Source organism: Lycorma delicatula, chromosome 3 (assembly GCF_047948215.1).
Source record: "Lycorma delicatula isolate Av1 chromosome 3, ASM4794821v1, whole genome shotgun sequence".
Lineage (NCBI taxonomy): Eukaryota > Metazoa > Arthropoda > Insecta > Hemiptera > Fulgoridae > Lycorma > Lycorma delicatula.
In genome coordinates this window covers 173,024,199-173,043,685 of record NC_134457.1, presented here as the reverse complement: position 1 = coordinate 173,043,685, position 19,487 = coordinate 173,024,199, and the positions used below count along the sequence as shown (strand labels likewise).

At 28.4% G+C, this 19,487-nt stretch overlaps 1 long non-coding RNA gene across 1 annotated transcript; it reads right to left on the bottom strand.

Moving 5' to 3' along the window:
- Positions 1 to 6,249: 6,249 nt before the first annotated feature.
- Positions 6,250 to 16,877, bottom strand: LOC142321036 (uncharacterized). Its single transcript, XR_012755556.1, has 2 exons — positions 16,777 to 16,877; positions 6,250 to 6,609 (listed from the first exon to the last, which is right to left on the bottom strand). It is a non-coding gene; the product is annotated as an uncharacterized LOC142321036 (long non-coding RNA).
- Positions 16,878 to 19,487: the final 2,610 nt, after the last annotated feature.

The following is a 19,487-nucleotide window of genomic DNA, read 5'->3' as shown; positions in this document are numbered from 1 at the left end:
GAAAGAGTACCAGTTATCCAAGTAGAAAATTCTTACCTCATTTACTTCCCCAGTTACATCAGAAACAGCTTTTTAGTGAACAAGTTGTTGACTAAATTTTAATTTTAGTGAACTTTAAAATTTCTGATAGTGTTTACTTGATCCTTTTTATTGACATACATTTTAAAATTGTGATAACATCCAGTCCACTTAATGATGCCAAAACATCATTAAGTGGACTGGATTATTTTATACATTTTTTATTTTGAATCTGGTGTGTCTTGTTAAACTTCATGAACCAGAAAAAAAATTTAATTTACATGCCAGTGTAATTGTTTCACAGTTGCCTTCTCGCATTCCATATTTTACATATTTGATTAATATCACACTAAACTTTTTCGTGTTACACTAGTTCTGTTAGATTTTTGAAGAACAAAAAGTATCGTTTTACTTTCCTGTTATAGTTAATTAAAAGCCTACACCCAATCCAGTATTAACTATTTTAACCAAATCCTCCCACCTACATCTTATCATATTATCTCTTTTACTTTAATAATATTTCTGAGTAAATGATAATTCTGTAAAAACATAAATCTTTTGTAAAATATAATTTATTACTTTAGAAGTTAATTATGTTTAACTTGTTTAAAATGTAACTTAGTTATGTCAACCGTGTGTATCTAACTATGATCTGTTAATATTCTGTTACAGAACTGGTTGTAATTGTTCAGAATGCATTTGGTTTTACTAATATGCAAGAAGTCTAATTAGAGATAAGGAAGTGCCAGTAAAATGCAAAGAAGTACTTCATAAAATTTTTCTGTCAATCCTTACACATAGAGCAGAAAGCTGGGTGCTAAAACAAAAAATTAAAATCTGAAAGTTCCAACTATAGAATTTTTGAGAAGCGTATACAGAAAAACTAGAAAAGAAAGAATACAAAATTAAATAAGGAAATGTGTTGGTGTGAATAAAATACTGGCCATTATTGGGACGGAACAGCTAAAGTGGTTTAAACAAATGCAAAAAATAAAAGGTAGCTAAATTATTCAAGCAAAAGAGGAAAGCAACAGCTACGTCTGTTGCTTTCCTCAGGGATACTCAGAGAAATGCAGTTATGCTAAAAAGTCTTGAAATGAGAAACTTATGAAATAAAAGTACTGTGTTCCAAAATCGTTGTATTAAAGAAACTTTAGGATAAAATATACTGTTGATGGTAAAATATAATATGCAGAAAAAATGTAGAGAAATCTACGAGAAAAAAATGTAGAGAAACGAAACATAAGAAGAGTAGTTAAATATTAACATTTTTTTTTACTGATATCATACATTACATAAATATTAATAATAAAGTGTAAGAGGTACTGTATTATAGTAAATAATTATTCAGTAAATCGAGACGAGCATCTTTATTATAAAAATATATCAAAATTGATGTATGTTACTTTCAAAATCATTGGTTGGAAGGGTCCTTATCAACAGTTTAAAATTGTGATTAATAAATACTCAATTATATGTAACAATCATCACTACTCAATAAGTTGCCTTGAAAAGTGTATTTTTGAAGAAAGAATTCAGTGATAAGATTCTTGTTTTATGAATTGTAAAAACCATCTAAAATTTATTATCGTATGCTTAAGCAATACAATTATGAATGGTGCAGAATTTGAAGAATAGAACAAGTTTGTAACATGAGTACTGACTGAATAATAAATGGTTTGTTCAATGGAGACCAATTTGGTTTCAAAAGATGCATAAAAAACAGAAATTGTTTTAAGATCTTGCATTCATTTTTGGAAGGTAAGTTGAAGAAAATAACCTTTTAATATATTTGTAGATTTAAAAAAAAAGTATTTGATTATGTAGAATTAAATAGAATGTTTATTTAAAATTTAAGAAAAGTGGATTGAAATAACAATCCCGTATGGGTTTAAACTAATACTGGATGAGAAAAATATTTAAGTAGTGTGTAAAAATCTGCTAATAGAAAATCAAAATTGAGTACAGCTAGCATTTAAAAAAATTTTTTTTATCATTTATTTTTCAGTCAATGAAAAGTTAAAGGAGCAGAGTTAGACATTACATATAAAAAAAAAAATTCCTCTTATTGCAGTTTTAACCAGATTATTGTTAATATTGCTGTTGTTATTATAAAACTATTAAAGTCGTAAAAATTATGGAAGAATGTTATGATTCCATTATTCATAAACTTTGTTACACAATATGAATTCTTTATCATGGATAGTTATACACATAAAGCTTCAATTGTCGTACAAAGTCTATGCACACAGATTGTAATGATTTTGTATATTCCATGAAGTAGGTTAACAGAACTAGTTAAAATAGCTAAGCTTAAGAGTAGATTTCCCTAGATCTGCGAGGCAAAAATCAAAGAATAGATATTTGTTGAACCACAGATATGTAAGCTTATGTAGGATTCTGACTGAAAGCAGTTTGAATGAACCTGAAAAAGCAGTAAGATATCATTTCAAAATATTTTTAAATTATTTCTAGTAAAAAAAAAAGAATTGCCTACAATTGATAAGTAACTTCTTGAAAACTATAACTGGGATATAATATGTCTAAGAAACGAATACATATGTTGATTAACATTTGGACATTCCTAAAAAGCACTGTAAGTGACGAGCACAGTGAATGATTTTACTAGAATATATCTGTCGTGGAAACTAATTTCCTGTGAAAATGAAGCCCGAGTATGCCTGTTGATAGTAATCAATATCCAGCAGTAGCTGAAGGGATATTCTAGAGGCTGAATTCAGGAGAAAACCGAAGAAATGCAGATGTTAGGTAAGATAATTCATACTGTAGGGAATATAATTCTGTAAAAAGTCAAGTTTTTTTTTTTTAAATTTGTGTTGTTAAAAGCCATGCTCTCATTCTAGATTTGCAGATTTGAAATCTGTAAAAAATACTATAAAATATCCACTTTTAATATAATAAAAAACAAAGGCAATCAATAAATTGTTGATAGTTATTAGATTTAATTTGCATCAAAAAGTTCATATTTCTTTAAACTTAATGAAAGTGTGTTTTCCTTTTATTTGAATTTTTTGAAGATTTAAAAGCTTACTTCACATAAACAGTAGAACAGGTATGCACTTAAATGATTCATTAAAGTTAAATTTGAAAATCAAGTTTTACTTAATGTTTGTATTAGAAATTATTTGAATTGCCAAAAACACATGGCATTAAAATCATTTCTGTAGTGTGATTCATGTTAATAATGGTTTTTAACACTACATATATGAAGAGACCAATTTATTTTTTGTTTAGAAAGGGTAGGTATAATTTTCTGATTACACTGGGGAACAAAAAGGAATTTTTTTTTTGTCTCTAGAAGAAAAATATATATAAATTGTTTAGTTTTTTTTCTCCTGAATTCAAATATGATATTGGTTTTCCCCCATTACAGAAGGTTTCCAAGAGACTGGCATTTATAATTTCAAAATTTTAATAATTTCTAAATTCTTAACTACACAATATTTGAACATTTGACTTGCCTAAAAAGTAAGAAATGATGATTTTCTGCTATATTTTGCCTGTGGACATCCCGTTTGATGGTCCAACAATAATTGGCTAGCATATTAGGATTCCATTTGCCTTGATACCTCTTTTCTATTGCTGAAATTTCCTGATGAAAGTGTTCCCCATACTCATTGCTCACTTTGCCAAGATTTTCCGGGAAGAAAACTAGGTGCGAGAGTAGGAAGTGTACTTTTAAGGACATTACAACCCAAATTTTTCATTGTTATAAGATCATTGACAATATCACTGTAATTTTCCGCCTTTTGATTTCCCAAAAAGACTCTGAGTAACATTTTTGAATGCTTGTCCTGCTGCTTTCTCCAGTGGATTCAATAGTTCCTCAAACTTTTCATCATGTATTCATTAGTGGTCGTATTTGTGAACCCACAAATATTCCTTCTTTAATTTTTGCATCACTAATTTTAGGAAACTTCAGTTTTAAGTATATGAAACCAGGAGTATTGTCCATGCCTTCCTTGACAAAATTCTTAAATATTGCTAGTTTGATATGTAACGGAGGTAGAAACACATTTTTAGCATTACACAATGGGTCATGTTTCACATTTTTCTGTTCAGGAATGAGTGATTCACGTTTAGACCATTCTTTTCTAATGAAATGGTTCTTTCTGTCCTTATTATCCCATTCACAAAAAAATAACAATACTTTGTGTAACTACGCTGCAGACGAATAAGTGCAATTACCTTCAAATCACCACAAATATTCCATCCATACACTACATATTGAAGCTTTGCAACATTAATTTAAAGGTTTCATATAATTCTTTCATACTAGCACACAAGTATTAAGCCACAAGTACTGATTGGAATTTATAGCCATTATGCAGAAGCACAGCTTTTAAACTAACTTTCTAGAAATCAATTCTGTTAGGTTATGTTCATTACAAAGTGTGTTCATAAGAGCAGAAATGTAATTTTAAAACGTTAAGCCATTCTCTTCAGAAATATAGTCTTCAAATTCAGAATGATGATTACAATAAGTACATATCTCAATCAGGGTTTTACCACAGTTATCCATACAGGCAAATGCTGGGGGAGTTGCTTTTTATCAATGGAGTAGATATCTATTCCTGAAGAGACATACTGCATTATTATATAACAATTTAACTCATTTAAATAAAAACTCTTGGAGACTAGAAATAGTAACACCATGGAACTTTTAAAAACAAAGATGAAAATTAGTCTCTCATTACTGGTGAGGCTTTATAGTAAAAGCCATACTGCCAGATTGAGTAAATGGGAATCGGTTAATTCATTCAACTGTAGTCAATAGAGTTGATTTTCTGTGACTGTAGATTTTCCCACCAACTAAATTTTATGTTGTGACCATAATGGTATACAGATACCAACTGCATCAGTAATTATGCAGCTGAAAGAAGACTTTGTTGTGGCAAATCAGTTTATCCATATAATATTTGGTTTTTAAATTTATATGAGGATAGTCGGTATGAACTTTGACGGTGCAAACTCTCTTACTTATTTTATACCTAAATATAATTTTTAAATTTAGTTTTAATAGTAAAATGGTTGCTAAGATTATAATTAGCAACATTTCCTACAATCAAACTGCAGGTCTATGTTGTTAGGTAGCCAAAAGATATGATGGCTACCTAGATGGCTGGAGAATATCAATTAACAAAAGAAAAAATTCATTATTTGTTATTTCTCTCACCTAAGTTGAAATTGATAATTTGTTACTACCATAAAAGGCTGCAAATTCTACCCACACATTTTGTAAATTAAGCATAGTAAACAATTAAGGTCTTCATTCATCAAAACAAAATCATTTGATAATGGAAATATAAGTGATCTGTTTTGGTTTTTTAACCAAGTAATACATATGTAAGGCAAATATACAGTACACAGGGCAAACATACTGTTCAGATTTTATCTTTAACCAATCAGAGTAAAATACATAATTAACAAAATTGTTAATTATTTTTATATAGCAGTTCATGAGGTACTTTCAGAACCTTTATTCTATCAATCTGTACACTAAATATTACATTCTTGTAATTTTCTTATATTATAAAGGACTGTTTTAACATTTTATCAAGAATATATTAATAATCAATTGTTAGAACTAAAATAATATATTTTTAATGAACTGTCATGAAGCATAAATGTTGTTTTCTCAGTCAGTTTTTTTGTATATTCTCCTGTAGATTGTGAAAAGGTGAAAATGCGTAATGTATATTATTAGTAAGAGGCAGATATTAATTATATAATTTTTGCTTTATAAAATTATATTAATTTTCTCTTTTCTTTTTTTCAGGGAAGAAGAATATCTGATATTGAAGAAATTTGTATAATTAATATTTTTTATTATAAAATTTTTAATAGGATTGTATGTTTATTTTGTAATGTTATTTGCCAATGTGTATCAACATAAACATTGTTAATCTGTTCTGATCAAGAGGTTTTACCATGGTTTCCCTTGGTACAATAGGGCAAATGCCGGAACAGTTTATTTGTTTTCCATGGAATTTAATCTTTGATGTCCTTACTCATATTCAAAGTAATAAAAGTAAATATTATTTATTTATACTTGTGATTTCATTTGTTATAATTTATTTTATTATCTGCACAATCCCAAATATTTAAGTAGAGTCCAAATACAAATTTAAAAAACCATCAAATTAAAACCAATCTTGGAAATAAATGTAAAAAAAATACTTAAATGTCACACAATTCAATTCTTAAATATATTTTAACACATTTTTATTTATGTTATTCCTTTTATATAATATCCCATTTATAAAAAAAACCCTTCATACTACAGAATCCTGGCTTTAATAACAATACTTCTCCAAATGTTTCTGTTCTCTGTCTTACATCCACTCTGATTCCGGTTTTGATATCCATTAAGATCTTATCTGTCCCAAGAATGTTGTTTATTTTATGCAACAGCCGTGTAATTTTACAGCCATTAATATTACACGCATGAAATAATATTACACATGAAATAATGTTCAGCCAATTACATTACACTGCAAGGAAGCACTGTCAGTTCTGGTCTGGTCTAGGTACTTTATTTCTTCATTAGCCATGGTATGTGGTAGTTACCTAGGTTGTAACATTAAAAAACTGTATTTTAAAGGGCATTAAAAAACAAAAAAATTTGACTTAAAAATAACTTAAAGCTACAACAACCCTTATCAAAATTGCATCCATTTAATTTCTTTTGGTTATTTTCAAAATTATATCGTGCACCTCTTAAATACTGTAATTGCTACAAAATAGTGAAGGAGATAAAATATATACATATACATATAATGCTCTAACATCAATAGAACTTAATTTCAGTATAAGACTATTTGGTGTCTAATGTAGTCACTTTTAAAATTAGCTGTGAAAAATATTAAAAGGATGACATTTTTGGGTAGGGTTAACATAACCTCAAGATTTTACATCAAAATCTTTGTTTTTCACTGACCTTTAAAATAATGTTACAATCCTACTCTTTCTAGATTAGATCACTTCACAGTAGAAGCATTTGTTTTTTCATTTTTACTTCCTTCTATGAGTTGATTCCTGAATCAGTTTTGATAAGTTTCAGGATGATGTCTGTGCAAGTATGTATGTATGTACATATGTATCTTGCCTAATTCAAAAACAATTAGCCGTAGAATGTTGAAATTTGGAGAAATTTTAAAATTTAATTTAAATCTTGAATTTAGAAATTTTAAGAAAAACTCCAAAATCCAATTTTATGGGATTTTGAAGTTTTTCTTAACTGCAGTAATAAATAATATTAATAATAAAAAAAAAATCACAAAAAAATGCATAAAATAAGTAAGTAGTCATTGCCATGATGTAGTAACCATGTCATGAATTCACTTATTCTTTGTCAACAATCAGAGAATGATGGAATTCAGTGTGATTTGACATATTTGTAATGAGTAGATGTGTTTACAAAATGATAAAATTCACCATTCTGTTTTGTTGAATAATTGATACACCAAAACCTAATTAAAAAGTTTTAAGTAGCAGATTTTTTTTTGTAGTCATATTGTTTTCAGGTATATTTTCATAGACATACAATTGTCAAAATTAAAAAAAATATATCATGCATATGGTGTATAGTCACCTTAAATGGTGACATGGCTGGGGAATTATGCCTTAACCCACCTTGCAGTATTTTCTGATGATATGACAGTGACTTCTGACTGATTGGAGCTGCAGGGTGAATCTTGCATTGTATATCTGGCAATTCACAGCTGATTTGAATGCAAGTCTGTCTTCATCAGTGTATTTCATCACTTTTTTCTCTTTTAGGATTTCACTGACTCAAGCAGAAACGTTGTGAAGAAGTTCCATTGACCTGCTTATATCTTTACGTCTGTAAACGGTAGAGGTTGAGGGGATCACATAATAGACATATTAGCTCATGGGTATGTGCTGCTCTGTGGAAACATTGTATGAAATTTTGGGGTTGAGACAAGTCAAGAACAGTTTTAAGATGCACTCGAAATCCATGTAATACCATGAGATATGATAATCATAGCAGACATTTATAGAAACCAAATTATAATACATATACGTTTCACAAAAATTCCAACATGACTTGGATATACAAAATAAATACATTTAGAAATATGACTCATAGGCCATACATAAACTAATAATAATGATGTTAGAATGAATAAAGAAATTGGATATATAAAAAAATATTGTAAATATAAACGGATATAATAATAGATTCATTGATAGATAAGTTAATAAATATTTAAATAATAAAAATATATGTCCTAAAAAACCACTTTATAAATAATGATAATACTGATGATGATAATTAAGAATATAAATGCATTTCATGTAATAATTATATTACTGTTAAATACCATTACAACAATATTATAAATATAATTAATACATTCAATGTAAAAGGACATAAAATTGCATATATATATACTTGGTAAACCAATAAAATATATTTTACAAAATATCAAAGTTATTAACAAACAAACTTTGTGGAATCTATAAAATCAAACATAATGACTGTGATTTTATATCTGTAAATTATTGAAGTTAGAAATTCAGAAGCAAAAGATGATAAAACTTATAATGCACTGCTTCCTCAGTTGTATGATAAAAACAATAATTTTATCGAATAAAAGTATTTTTCCAGTTTCATCAATTTTTCGTTTTACATTTACAACATACTCAGTGCTACTTAATCCAAAACAATGTATTAATTCAGATTGCATATGTTCAATTCCTTTGGCTTAATTCTTTCAGAGCTCTGTAAAATTTAGAGTATTACGTAATCTTCACTGAAATCATCATAGATACTTTTTTCTTCTATACTATTTATTGGGCAATTTGTCTCCGATGAGTAATTCTTTTATCTACTTCTGCCACCTCCTAATTCTTTTTTTTCCAAACATTAATGTTCTATCAAGACTTGTTAGGATATTAAATTTTGGCTTCACCTTTGCAAAATTTTCTCTTTTTTTATTTACCTCATGTACATTCCTACAATTACTTTCTTTTTTAGATCTTTCTTTCTTTTTCCTATTTAGCCTTCCGTAACTACCGTTTAGATAATTCTTCAGAGTATGAATGTGGATGATATGTATGAGTGAGTGTAAATGAAGTGTAGTCTTGTACAGTCTCATTTCGACCATTCCTGAGATGTGTGGTTAATTGAAACCCAACCACCAAAGAACACCGGTATCCACGATCTAGTATTCAAATCCGTGTAAAAATAACTGGCTTTACTAGGACTTGAACGCTGTAACTCTCGACTTCCAAATCAGCTGATTTGGGAAGACGCATTAATCACTAGACCAACCCGGTGGAGTCTTCTTTTTTAGATCTAGTCACTACTAACTTTAGTTTTCATTAAATTTCCATGCAATTTTTTTTTTTACTTATCTAAGATTTATAGTATTTCTACTAATATCCTTGGTTATTTTAATAAATGTTATCTTTCTACTTGAATTCAATTTTCTTACTTCCTCTGTTAATTTTATCCATTTATTTACAATAACCTAAATTTGTCCAAATTTTTATTTCACATCATTCCTTTTTAGTCTTGTTATCCAATTTTTTTTCTTTGTTTACTATACTTCAACTTACATTTAATCACAACTATACTGCGATATTGAACATTACAAATAAAACTTTTTATGGTGATATCAGTCATAGATGATTCTACAAATGCCGTACTTCTAATTAATTATCTTTGTTGTTCATTTTATTAATGTTTTTATTAAATATCTTTTTAAGCGATTATTACATTTAAAAACTACTAGTACTACTTGGTTCTTCAACAGCCATTAATATCCAGTTGCTTATTAATGATGTATGAAATAGGTTGTTTATGAATTCCAAAATGTGTTCGTTTAATATACTTTCAAAATAAATAAGCAAATTTTTTCACTCACTCAACTGTGTTCTATCTTCTGGTAGGTCCTCGCTCTCAACATTCCTCTATGGTTTATAATTCTATACCAATCTCTTAGTGTTATCATAATCTTCCTCAGATCTTAATTGAATCTATCATCAAATACCTTCTTTTCCTTTTTTCTTCTCCATTCATCATTCCCTCAATTTCAGTCTTTGACAAATATTCTCTTCTCGAATGATATCCCAGTCCTTCATTTTTCAATAATATTTATTTTCACCTCATTCTTTGAACATAAGGGTTTCTGTTGTGTTGTCCTTTAGAACAATATAAGGATGTTTTGTGATGTTTAAGTATAAAAGGATCTCTACAGCCACAAAAAATAATTCAAAAAATAATTCTACTTAGATACAATAAATTTTGATTTTCATTTACTTTGAAACAGTTGTTTTTTCACCAAGCAGATAGGTTTAAAACATTATTAAAGCTTCAGTTGGGTTTCTAATTACATTAACATAAATTAAATCAACACACTCGTTTTTCTATCATTCACTGAAGTCTGTATGCATAAGGGTGTAATAACTTCACTAATCTACAAAAACCAGTTTATAAAAAGTATAGCTTAGACCATTGGCATTTTCCCTTTCTTATACCTATCAATTTCTAGAATACTTAATTGTCAGTTTAGGTAATTATCACACATGCACATAAAGCAAGTAAACCTAACTAATAAACATAAAAAATTACAAGGAAAATAATTTTTTACCAGTAGTTTATATATTTCTGGCTATTGCAGTACAGAATATGGAAAAATATTTTAATTTTATGCATTTCTCAAAGTTTTGAGAAACCATGTTCACTAGATTTTTATAACAATTAATTGTAGAATATTTTTTATTAATTTTTTTTTCATTGTGATAAATTGTAAATAAATAAATAAGATTCACGAAGAACTGAACTGAAGATGACAAATGTTAATTGCCATATTAAACCAGATGTTACAAAAAGCTATTTTCAAGCCTCAATTTAATTTAACAGTCTTAATGAATTTTTTTTTTTTTGCTAAAAGCAAGCCCAAACTCACTGATGTAAACTAAAAATAAAATGGGACCTAAGATTAAAATGGGATCTAATTTAAAAAAAAAAAAAAAGATTAAAATCTCATTAATTTCACCATTCTCATTTCAGCATGGAATGTGAATCAGTTGTTATCTGGTTGTATTAATTAATTCTTATTTTAACAGTAATGGTTCCTTTATTATATCTTTTAACAGCTGTTAGTTAATCAGCTTTGAGTAAATCAGTGTCTCAGTCGGGCAAATATAAGATATAACACAATCTTATCCACATAATTTTGTAAACAAGTGTAGTAGCTGCAAACAGGCAATGACAAAATGAATTTTTATCGCATATCTGGTAAAGTTGCAGATTATTTGCATTTTCAGAAAAACAAAAGCTAACACAATCATTCAAAATTGTTTGGTAGGTTAAAATAATTATCTAAATAATAAATTATAATACAGTAAAATCCCTTTAATCTGGACTTTGCAGTACTGAATGCCTTTACATGATGACACCTTTTACAATCTGAAGAAAATTACATAAATGGGGACAAATAACTCAATCTTTTGCCTCACAATAATGCTCCAGCTCACAATACACTATTAGTTTATGATTATTATAAATACAAGACCATACTGATGACACAACCTCCATGTACTCCAGATAAAGTACCCTGTAGACTTTCCTGTCCAAACTAATTAAGAGAGAGACATTAAAAGAACAAGACAGTTGAAACTAAGAAAAAGTGAACCTAAAGCTATACCAAAGAAATTCTTTCTTTTGTGTCACTTCTCTGGGGAACTACTTTGAAGAGAACAATATCATTATACCAGAAAAAATAAATTCTCTTTGATAAAAATGTAAATTCTCATTATTTTTTCTTCAAATCTCATTTATGTCCTTTCTTCATGTGTTACTTCAAATAAAAAAGTAAATTCTTTAGATTTTGTTTCATTCAATTTATTTATATTAATTAGATGGATGTTTTTTTTTATTTTAGGTAACTTTTGCAGTTATTAAACATTAAAATTACCCTTTTTAATGTCCACTAGAAAAAAACTGCAGGCCTACGGCCCACTGCAAAAATGTTATATAGTTTATGTTTCAGTACACATGATTTTGTTAAATGTTTTTGGCAATTGTAATGAAATAATGTTCATGAATTTACCATAGTAACAACAACAAAAACTTTTACAATGAAAGCTTCAAAATCCTGAACATTTTAGCTGCTTCTTTAGTTGTGATTCCTTTGTTTCCTTTTTTATCCCAATTGTTCCGTTTTTTATCCCCAAAACACAAATATAATTTTAGATAAATTGTTCGTATTAAGAAGTATAAATCGTTTGAACAAATGAATCATTTGTGCGCTGCGTGCAGCTGCATAGTGCACCACCATTATTGGTCTGCTCTGCGCCAATAGAAGCTAAAATAAAAATGTAAGCACATATAACAATCAAACCCATGCATCACCCTTTTTGATGGAATGACTTTCAATATAAATTCATTTCTTTATTGAGAAATATTTAAGTGTATGTTTTTACACTGTTTTATCTGAATTTTCTACAGTTTGTATTGCATTTACCTTATTAATACTTAGAGAAGTCGAACATGCATGAACTGCCAATACAAAATGTTATTAATTGAAACCCAACAACAAAATGATTGCAAGGGAAGATTATCAGTTAAAAAAAAAATAATGTGCTATTGAGTAGTTTTTGTTTATGATTCAAATTTACATTTTAGTTTATGAAACGTACTGATTTTCTTTGTATTATGTCAGTGTTTTAGACTCTACATAACAGATGTATATTTGATTGCATAACAAAGGCAACTGACAGAAAATAAGAAGGCATGGATCAGAAAGTTTCTGCCGCCTCTCGTAATTGCAGAGCTGAATATAAAACTGCAATTAACCAGGTTTAACATACTGATACAACTACTACTATTGTAGTAGTTGTATCAGAAAGTTGTATAAGTTGTAGTAGTTGTATAATTCAGAAAAGAACAAGGTTTAACCTTGTTCTTTTCTGAATTATCCTTAAAGGTTTAATTAATTGAAGCTCATTAGACCTATGATTTATGGAAAATATATGATTTTTATATTAACAATAATGTAATAATATTATAAGTATATTTAAGAACAGTTTTTTATTGTTAATATTACCAAAGAGTGACTATTCCAAACACTGTATACACACTATTGAATAAATTTAAGTTTCAAACAAAATAGCACAAACTTCTCACCCTGACTAAAATTCATTTCATTAAAAATATTTCTACTTTTTTTCATAAATTAAGAGAAAGGTGGTAGGTTTATCTGAATGTAAGAAAAATTGCTTGATAAATACATATTTGTACTAAATAAATACACATGAACAATCCAACAGCATTTTAACTGACAAGATTTTCTAACAGTCATCTTTGAAGATGATAATACTATTGTATTCACTTTATGGTTTTAATATTTTGCTGTATCTGTTGAATAATTTATAAAATTTCTCCAGGAATCAAATATTAATAATTTTGTCAAATCATTCAAATAAGTTTATGACAAAGTCCTCATGTCAATGCTAGGAATTGATGTAATTTTTTTATAATTTTTGAGCAGCGTTATGAAGAATGTAACAAAAGCATCCTTTAAAAATATTACATTTTCTTTAAATACTCTGAATTTAATTGAACTTCATTTAGCAGAATTAATACTTCACATTATTTTAACCGAAAATCATTTATAATTCATCTACATAGTTATGTATTTGAAAAATTTTGATATACTGTAGGTGAATTGTAAACGTTTTTCAGTTAAAATAAAGTGAAGTAAAAATCCTGGTAAATGTATTTCAATTAAGTTCAGAGTATGTACAGAAAATGTAAAATTTTAATAGCATGGTTTTATTATTATAATACTGTTTTTTGGATATTAATTTCTTGCAATACATTTAATGTAGTAATTAAATTATTGATGAATGGAAAGGAATATTTTATTTGACAAATAAATAGGCCATTCTCTTTGGTAGTATAAATACTACTTTCATCCTTGGTAGTAAAATGGTGTGGTTTTATTTATTTAATTTGGTATAAAATTTATTGTTATTCATTTTCAAAATATTACATAATATCTTTTATATCTTTATACCTACAGATTGTACAGTTTATATCCTTTCCATAAATTGTACACAAAAATGTTAGCTCTTTCAAAAGCTTTCTTAATAAATGGTCATTCCCTAGACCCATTCCTTTAGAAAATATAGGATTCTAATATAACTTGTCTTATTTTTGTTGTCTGTGCCATTACTACATGCAGACATTTTCAGCGACAAAGATGAATATAAACAAAACTACCAAGACACATGTTTAACAACATTCAAAAGTGATATGCAGGACTAATGGCTTTTAATGTGTACCACATGCATAGAGGTAATCTAAAACTAGCAGGAAGTTATAATTGTATAAAGCAGGAAGTTTTAATGAAATGCATACAACTTGCAAAATGAAGGAGAGAGTATGTATAAACTTCTACCTCACATAACTATATGGCAAAGTACCTATTCAGACAATACTTGTTCATAACAGTTGATAGAGGCTGCCACCATTTCATCAAATTGTGGAGATATCACAATACAATGGTCAATGTAAAAAAATATCTTCTATTACTACAAACAAAAGGATTAATTTTTTTTCAACAGCCATGATATTGAAACAGACAACTGAAAAAAAACTTTTTTACATTCTTATATGGTAGATAAGTTAAATTTAGTCTTTAATTAAGTACAATTTTGTTATAAAATCTATTAATTTTGCTATTAATCAATTAATTATTTATTGTTGAAATTCCATTACCAGAAAAACATGGTAGTTTTCATGCACATGTTTTCAGATTTTCTTTAAATAAACTGAACTCTAATTTAATTTAATTTACAGATTTACTGTCGTACAAGATAATTATTTTCCGTCATATAGTTTGTAAAATACAACTGTTTACGGCAAGTTTCTTCTTTCACAACTACTATGAGGAAGAATACATTAAGCAGAACTGTTTACCAATAAAAATTAAGTACAATAGAAAATTAAAATAGTTCCAAATAACTTTAAAAAAGATACTAATTTTTAATTAAAAGTTTAAATCTTTAGAATGAGTATATTACTGTATGTTAATTATGTCTATATTATAATTACATTTATTTTTATTAATGGTTTTTTGCCCAAAATGCATCCAAATTAAAAATAAGTAAAAAAAAGTATTAATGTAGTAGGCAATCTACCGTCATAGTTGGTTAGTTAGGTTTTAGATGGCACCACTGAAATGGTATATTGAAATAAGAAAATAAATAAATAAAATTATAAATATAATCTGATTAAAGTTTATATACAAAAGACTGCTTGCCAACAATTGTTAATTTAAAATTATATACTTATATCAACGGATCCATGCTCAACAAAACTAAAATATAATCTAACCAAACTTACCCTATATTATATTTATAAGTTTATTTAATTATTTTCTTGTTTCATTGGCGTCATCTAAAAAGAACTAACCAACTACAGCGGTGGATTGCCTATTACACTGATACCAAAAAATTTCATCATAAGCAGATGTTATCCACACAGTTAACCTCAAATAAAACTTGATTTAAAATCAAAATTAATTTTTTCTTCTATTCCTAATGTGTATATTGCAATCTACTCTACTTGAGAAAAAATAAGTGACTGAGAAAGGATGATATGTAAATAAGGTGTAATCCTGCAGTCTCAAGCTGACCATTCCTAATGTTTGAGGGTATTGAACCTTAACCACTGAATACACCAGTATCTATTATTTAGTATTGAAATCTATATAAAAGTAACTTACCTTTAATAGGATTCGAACCTCAGAATCTTTGACTGAGTTGATGTGCAATGACAATTTTACTACTAGATCAATCTGGTGGGTTTAATCAAATTTATGAGAAAAATTGGTCAGCTGTTCTATATATATAGAACCTGTATATATATAGTTTTATATATATATATATATATATATATATATATATATATTTTTTTTTTTTTTAAATTCTACCATCTAGTATAATTTTTTTTAATAAACCACCTAGGACAGAATATTAAGATAAGATATATCTTACCTTAATTTTACCATTAAAGTACTTTTGCGGGATCCCCCATTCATAGTCATTACTGAAATGTTTAATTAAACTACATATCAGAAATTAAAAAATGAAAATTGTATATTAATTTATTATATGAGTGATGCTATCTGTTGCAGTTTTTATAAAACTGTTTTCTTCAAACACTGTCTGATGGTTAACAAATAGAAATTTTATTTATATCAGGCTATATAATGGTTTTATAAAAATAAAAATATATTTATGTACGTAATATAACTGGGAATTACTGTTTCTTTACCATGATAAGAGTGTTCATTGCTAAGTCATCAAATAGTAACAAGAAAAGCAATGACAAAAATCTGATGAAATATGCTCTCCTACTTCATGTCCTGATTTACTGCAGAATAAACAATTATTCTTATCAAATATTTTATAAGAAAATAATCAGTCGCTAATGAATTAAAATATAGTAACAATAATAACTATCAAAGACAAAATTAGTTTATTGTAGTTAATGACAAAGTTAAATTACATTAATTATATATTTCTAGCTTCTTATAAAAATTCAGTTTTGGTTTCATTTTTAAAGGATAGTTATTTGACTGCTAGAACTAATTAAAGTTGTGTTTTATGCAATATGAATGAATTTATAATACTTTTTCTGTATTCCATAAGGAATACAGGTGAATTCTGTTTATTAGGTCAGCTGAAACTTACCTTAGCTGTGGGGCTAGATACTAAGATATGTGTTACTGTATATATGTTTTATATTAGTATACAACTTGGCAGCAGCTGATAAACTGCATCCTTGTCGCTATTACATTTTTTGTTTAATTACTAATGTATAACATTTTTTATTTGTTTCACAGCAGTGTAAACAAATCAGTTGTTCAAATACAGGTGTATATTAGCGAGATATGTACATTATGGAACGTAGAATAGACATTTCTTTAATTGCAGTGATATGATTTTTATTTATTCATTTTGAGTATTACAACAGCTTCCAAGCTCAGTTAATGTTTAACAATTAAAGTGATTATTTCATGTCATTAGAAATTGTTTTTTATTGAATAACATGAGCCAAAGTAATGCAAGGATAAACATTTAGTTAAAACATATTTCTTAAACCAGATTTAAACTAGGTCCCACAGTATCACTGAACTGGTATGCAACAGATATTTGACAATAATCCTAATTAATAAGTAATGTATCTTTTATAGATAGGAAAATATATTAAAACATATTTTTTACAATAGTCTGTATATAAAAAGTATGGCAAATATACAATTACGAATTTTGCACTTTAATGATAAGGTACCTTCAGAACATATTAACAGATACAAGTATTATTGCTGAACATTGGTGATTCAGTTGGTAAATTAAATGCTTCATTTGCATACAACGAGTTGTCACACACCCATAGAAACTCTTGTGACACCTCCCCTGGGCCTGACAGCATTCATCTCTGTACGCTGTCACACCTTCCTCATTCAGCATTACAACACCTATTGAATGTTTATAATGATTTATTCTCCATACAAGTCTTCCCACCCATTTGGTCAGAGGCTGTTTTTGTACCAGTACTTAAACCTGGTACAGACAAAGCAAGCCCCTCAAGCGACCACCCTATCTCCTTGACAAGCGTCTTATGCAAAGTAATGGAGAGAATGGTGAACTGCAGGCTTACTTGGTATGTGGAGAGACATGACCTTTTATCTCCAGAACAGTGTGGTTTCCGACAAAGATGATCCTCCATTGACCATTTAGTGTCATTGGAGACAGCTATTCAAAACGCTTCCCTATTATGCCAGCACCTTGTCACTATCTTCTTGCGTATCAACAAGGTGTTCGACATGGCCTGGCGACAAGTTATTCTATGCTCAAAGAATGGGGAGTCAAGGGGAATATGCTTGCTTTTATTAGGGGTTTCTTAAATGACAAACTTTCTGTGTTCGTATTCGGGATTCTCTCTCGGGTAGCGTCATCTTGGAGAATGAGACACCTCAAGGGAGTGTATTAAGTTTCACCTTATTTTCTATAACCATCAACAGTATTACTAAATGTGTGCAGCCACCTGTCTCATGTTCTTTATGTTTTGATGATTTTGTTATATATATTGCATGCCATTGAACAGCCACAGAAGAAACTACTACAGAACACTATATCTCACCTTGAAGCTTGGTTCAAGATTACCGGCTTCACATTTTCACCTGAGAAAACAAAATATGTAGTCTTTTCTCATCTGCAGGACCGCTTGATTCCACAAGGCTTTCTCAGTGGAGAGCTAATTGCTATCTTTCCTGATGTCAGAGTTTTAGGGTTACTTTTTTATAGCCGCCATACGTGGGTCAAACACATCAAAGAATTAAAAATAAAATGTTGTAAACTTTTAGATATGATACGAATCCTTAGCAATACCGATTGGTCGTGTATGTTGTGTTTCCCTTTCCTTTTGAATCACTTGCTTATATATACATATGTTTGTTCCGTATGTATTCCTATACCATTCATCCGATTGGAGCGAAACTTTGGTCAGTTGTGCACACGCCCGCGATGGTTTCTGAATTAGTTTGGATCCGTTAGGGTGGCGCTGGGGTCAAGATATTTCGAAAAATTTTATTTATGGTCCGATTAGGCTTACATTCAGAATATGTGTTACTTACATAGAAATAAATACCTCAGCTAAAAATGGACCCGCTAGATGGTGCTGGGGTTAAGATGTTTGGAAAAATTGCATTTATAGTTATTTGGTTCATATTCAGAATATATATTAGTTACGTGAAAAAAAAAAAAATTACAAAAACTATACCCGCTGGGTGGCGCCCGTGTCGAGATATTGTGTTATAAATATATTTATAGATATTAGTGTTATATATATAGTTATGACACACCCGGTAACGTAAGAATTCCAACACCGGGTCATACATCTAAATCGGTTCAGCCATTGAGCTGCTGCGGTGGAACAAACCTACATATACGCCCTAAATACATTACACTCCTTTATGGGCAGTCGTGTAGTAAGATATATTAAGGATGCAATTTAAAATAATCAGATTATAATTTAATAAGTACGAGCTAATTATTGATAGCTAATACTAACGTTATTTAATACTAAGGTTAATAATAATAATACAGTTTTAAGATAATTTAAAATTCTAGGCTATATAACTAATGAACTGTTGCGATTTAAGTATTTTTTTACAAGGCATTTTGTTTTATGAATTCTTTCAGTTTTAATTATGAAATTTTATATTATTTTGTTGAAGTAAGTTAAAAATAATGCTGATGAAAGTTTTACTCTTTAATTTAGTAGTAGCCTGTTCCAAGTTGATTTATACAATCGTTTCAAGTTAACTTTAATAAAATGCCTATTTATTAGCCATACTGTCATAAATTATGTAATTAAATAACATATAAATTAACATACT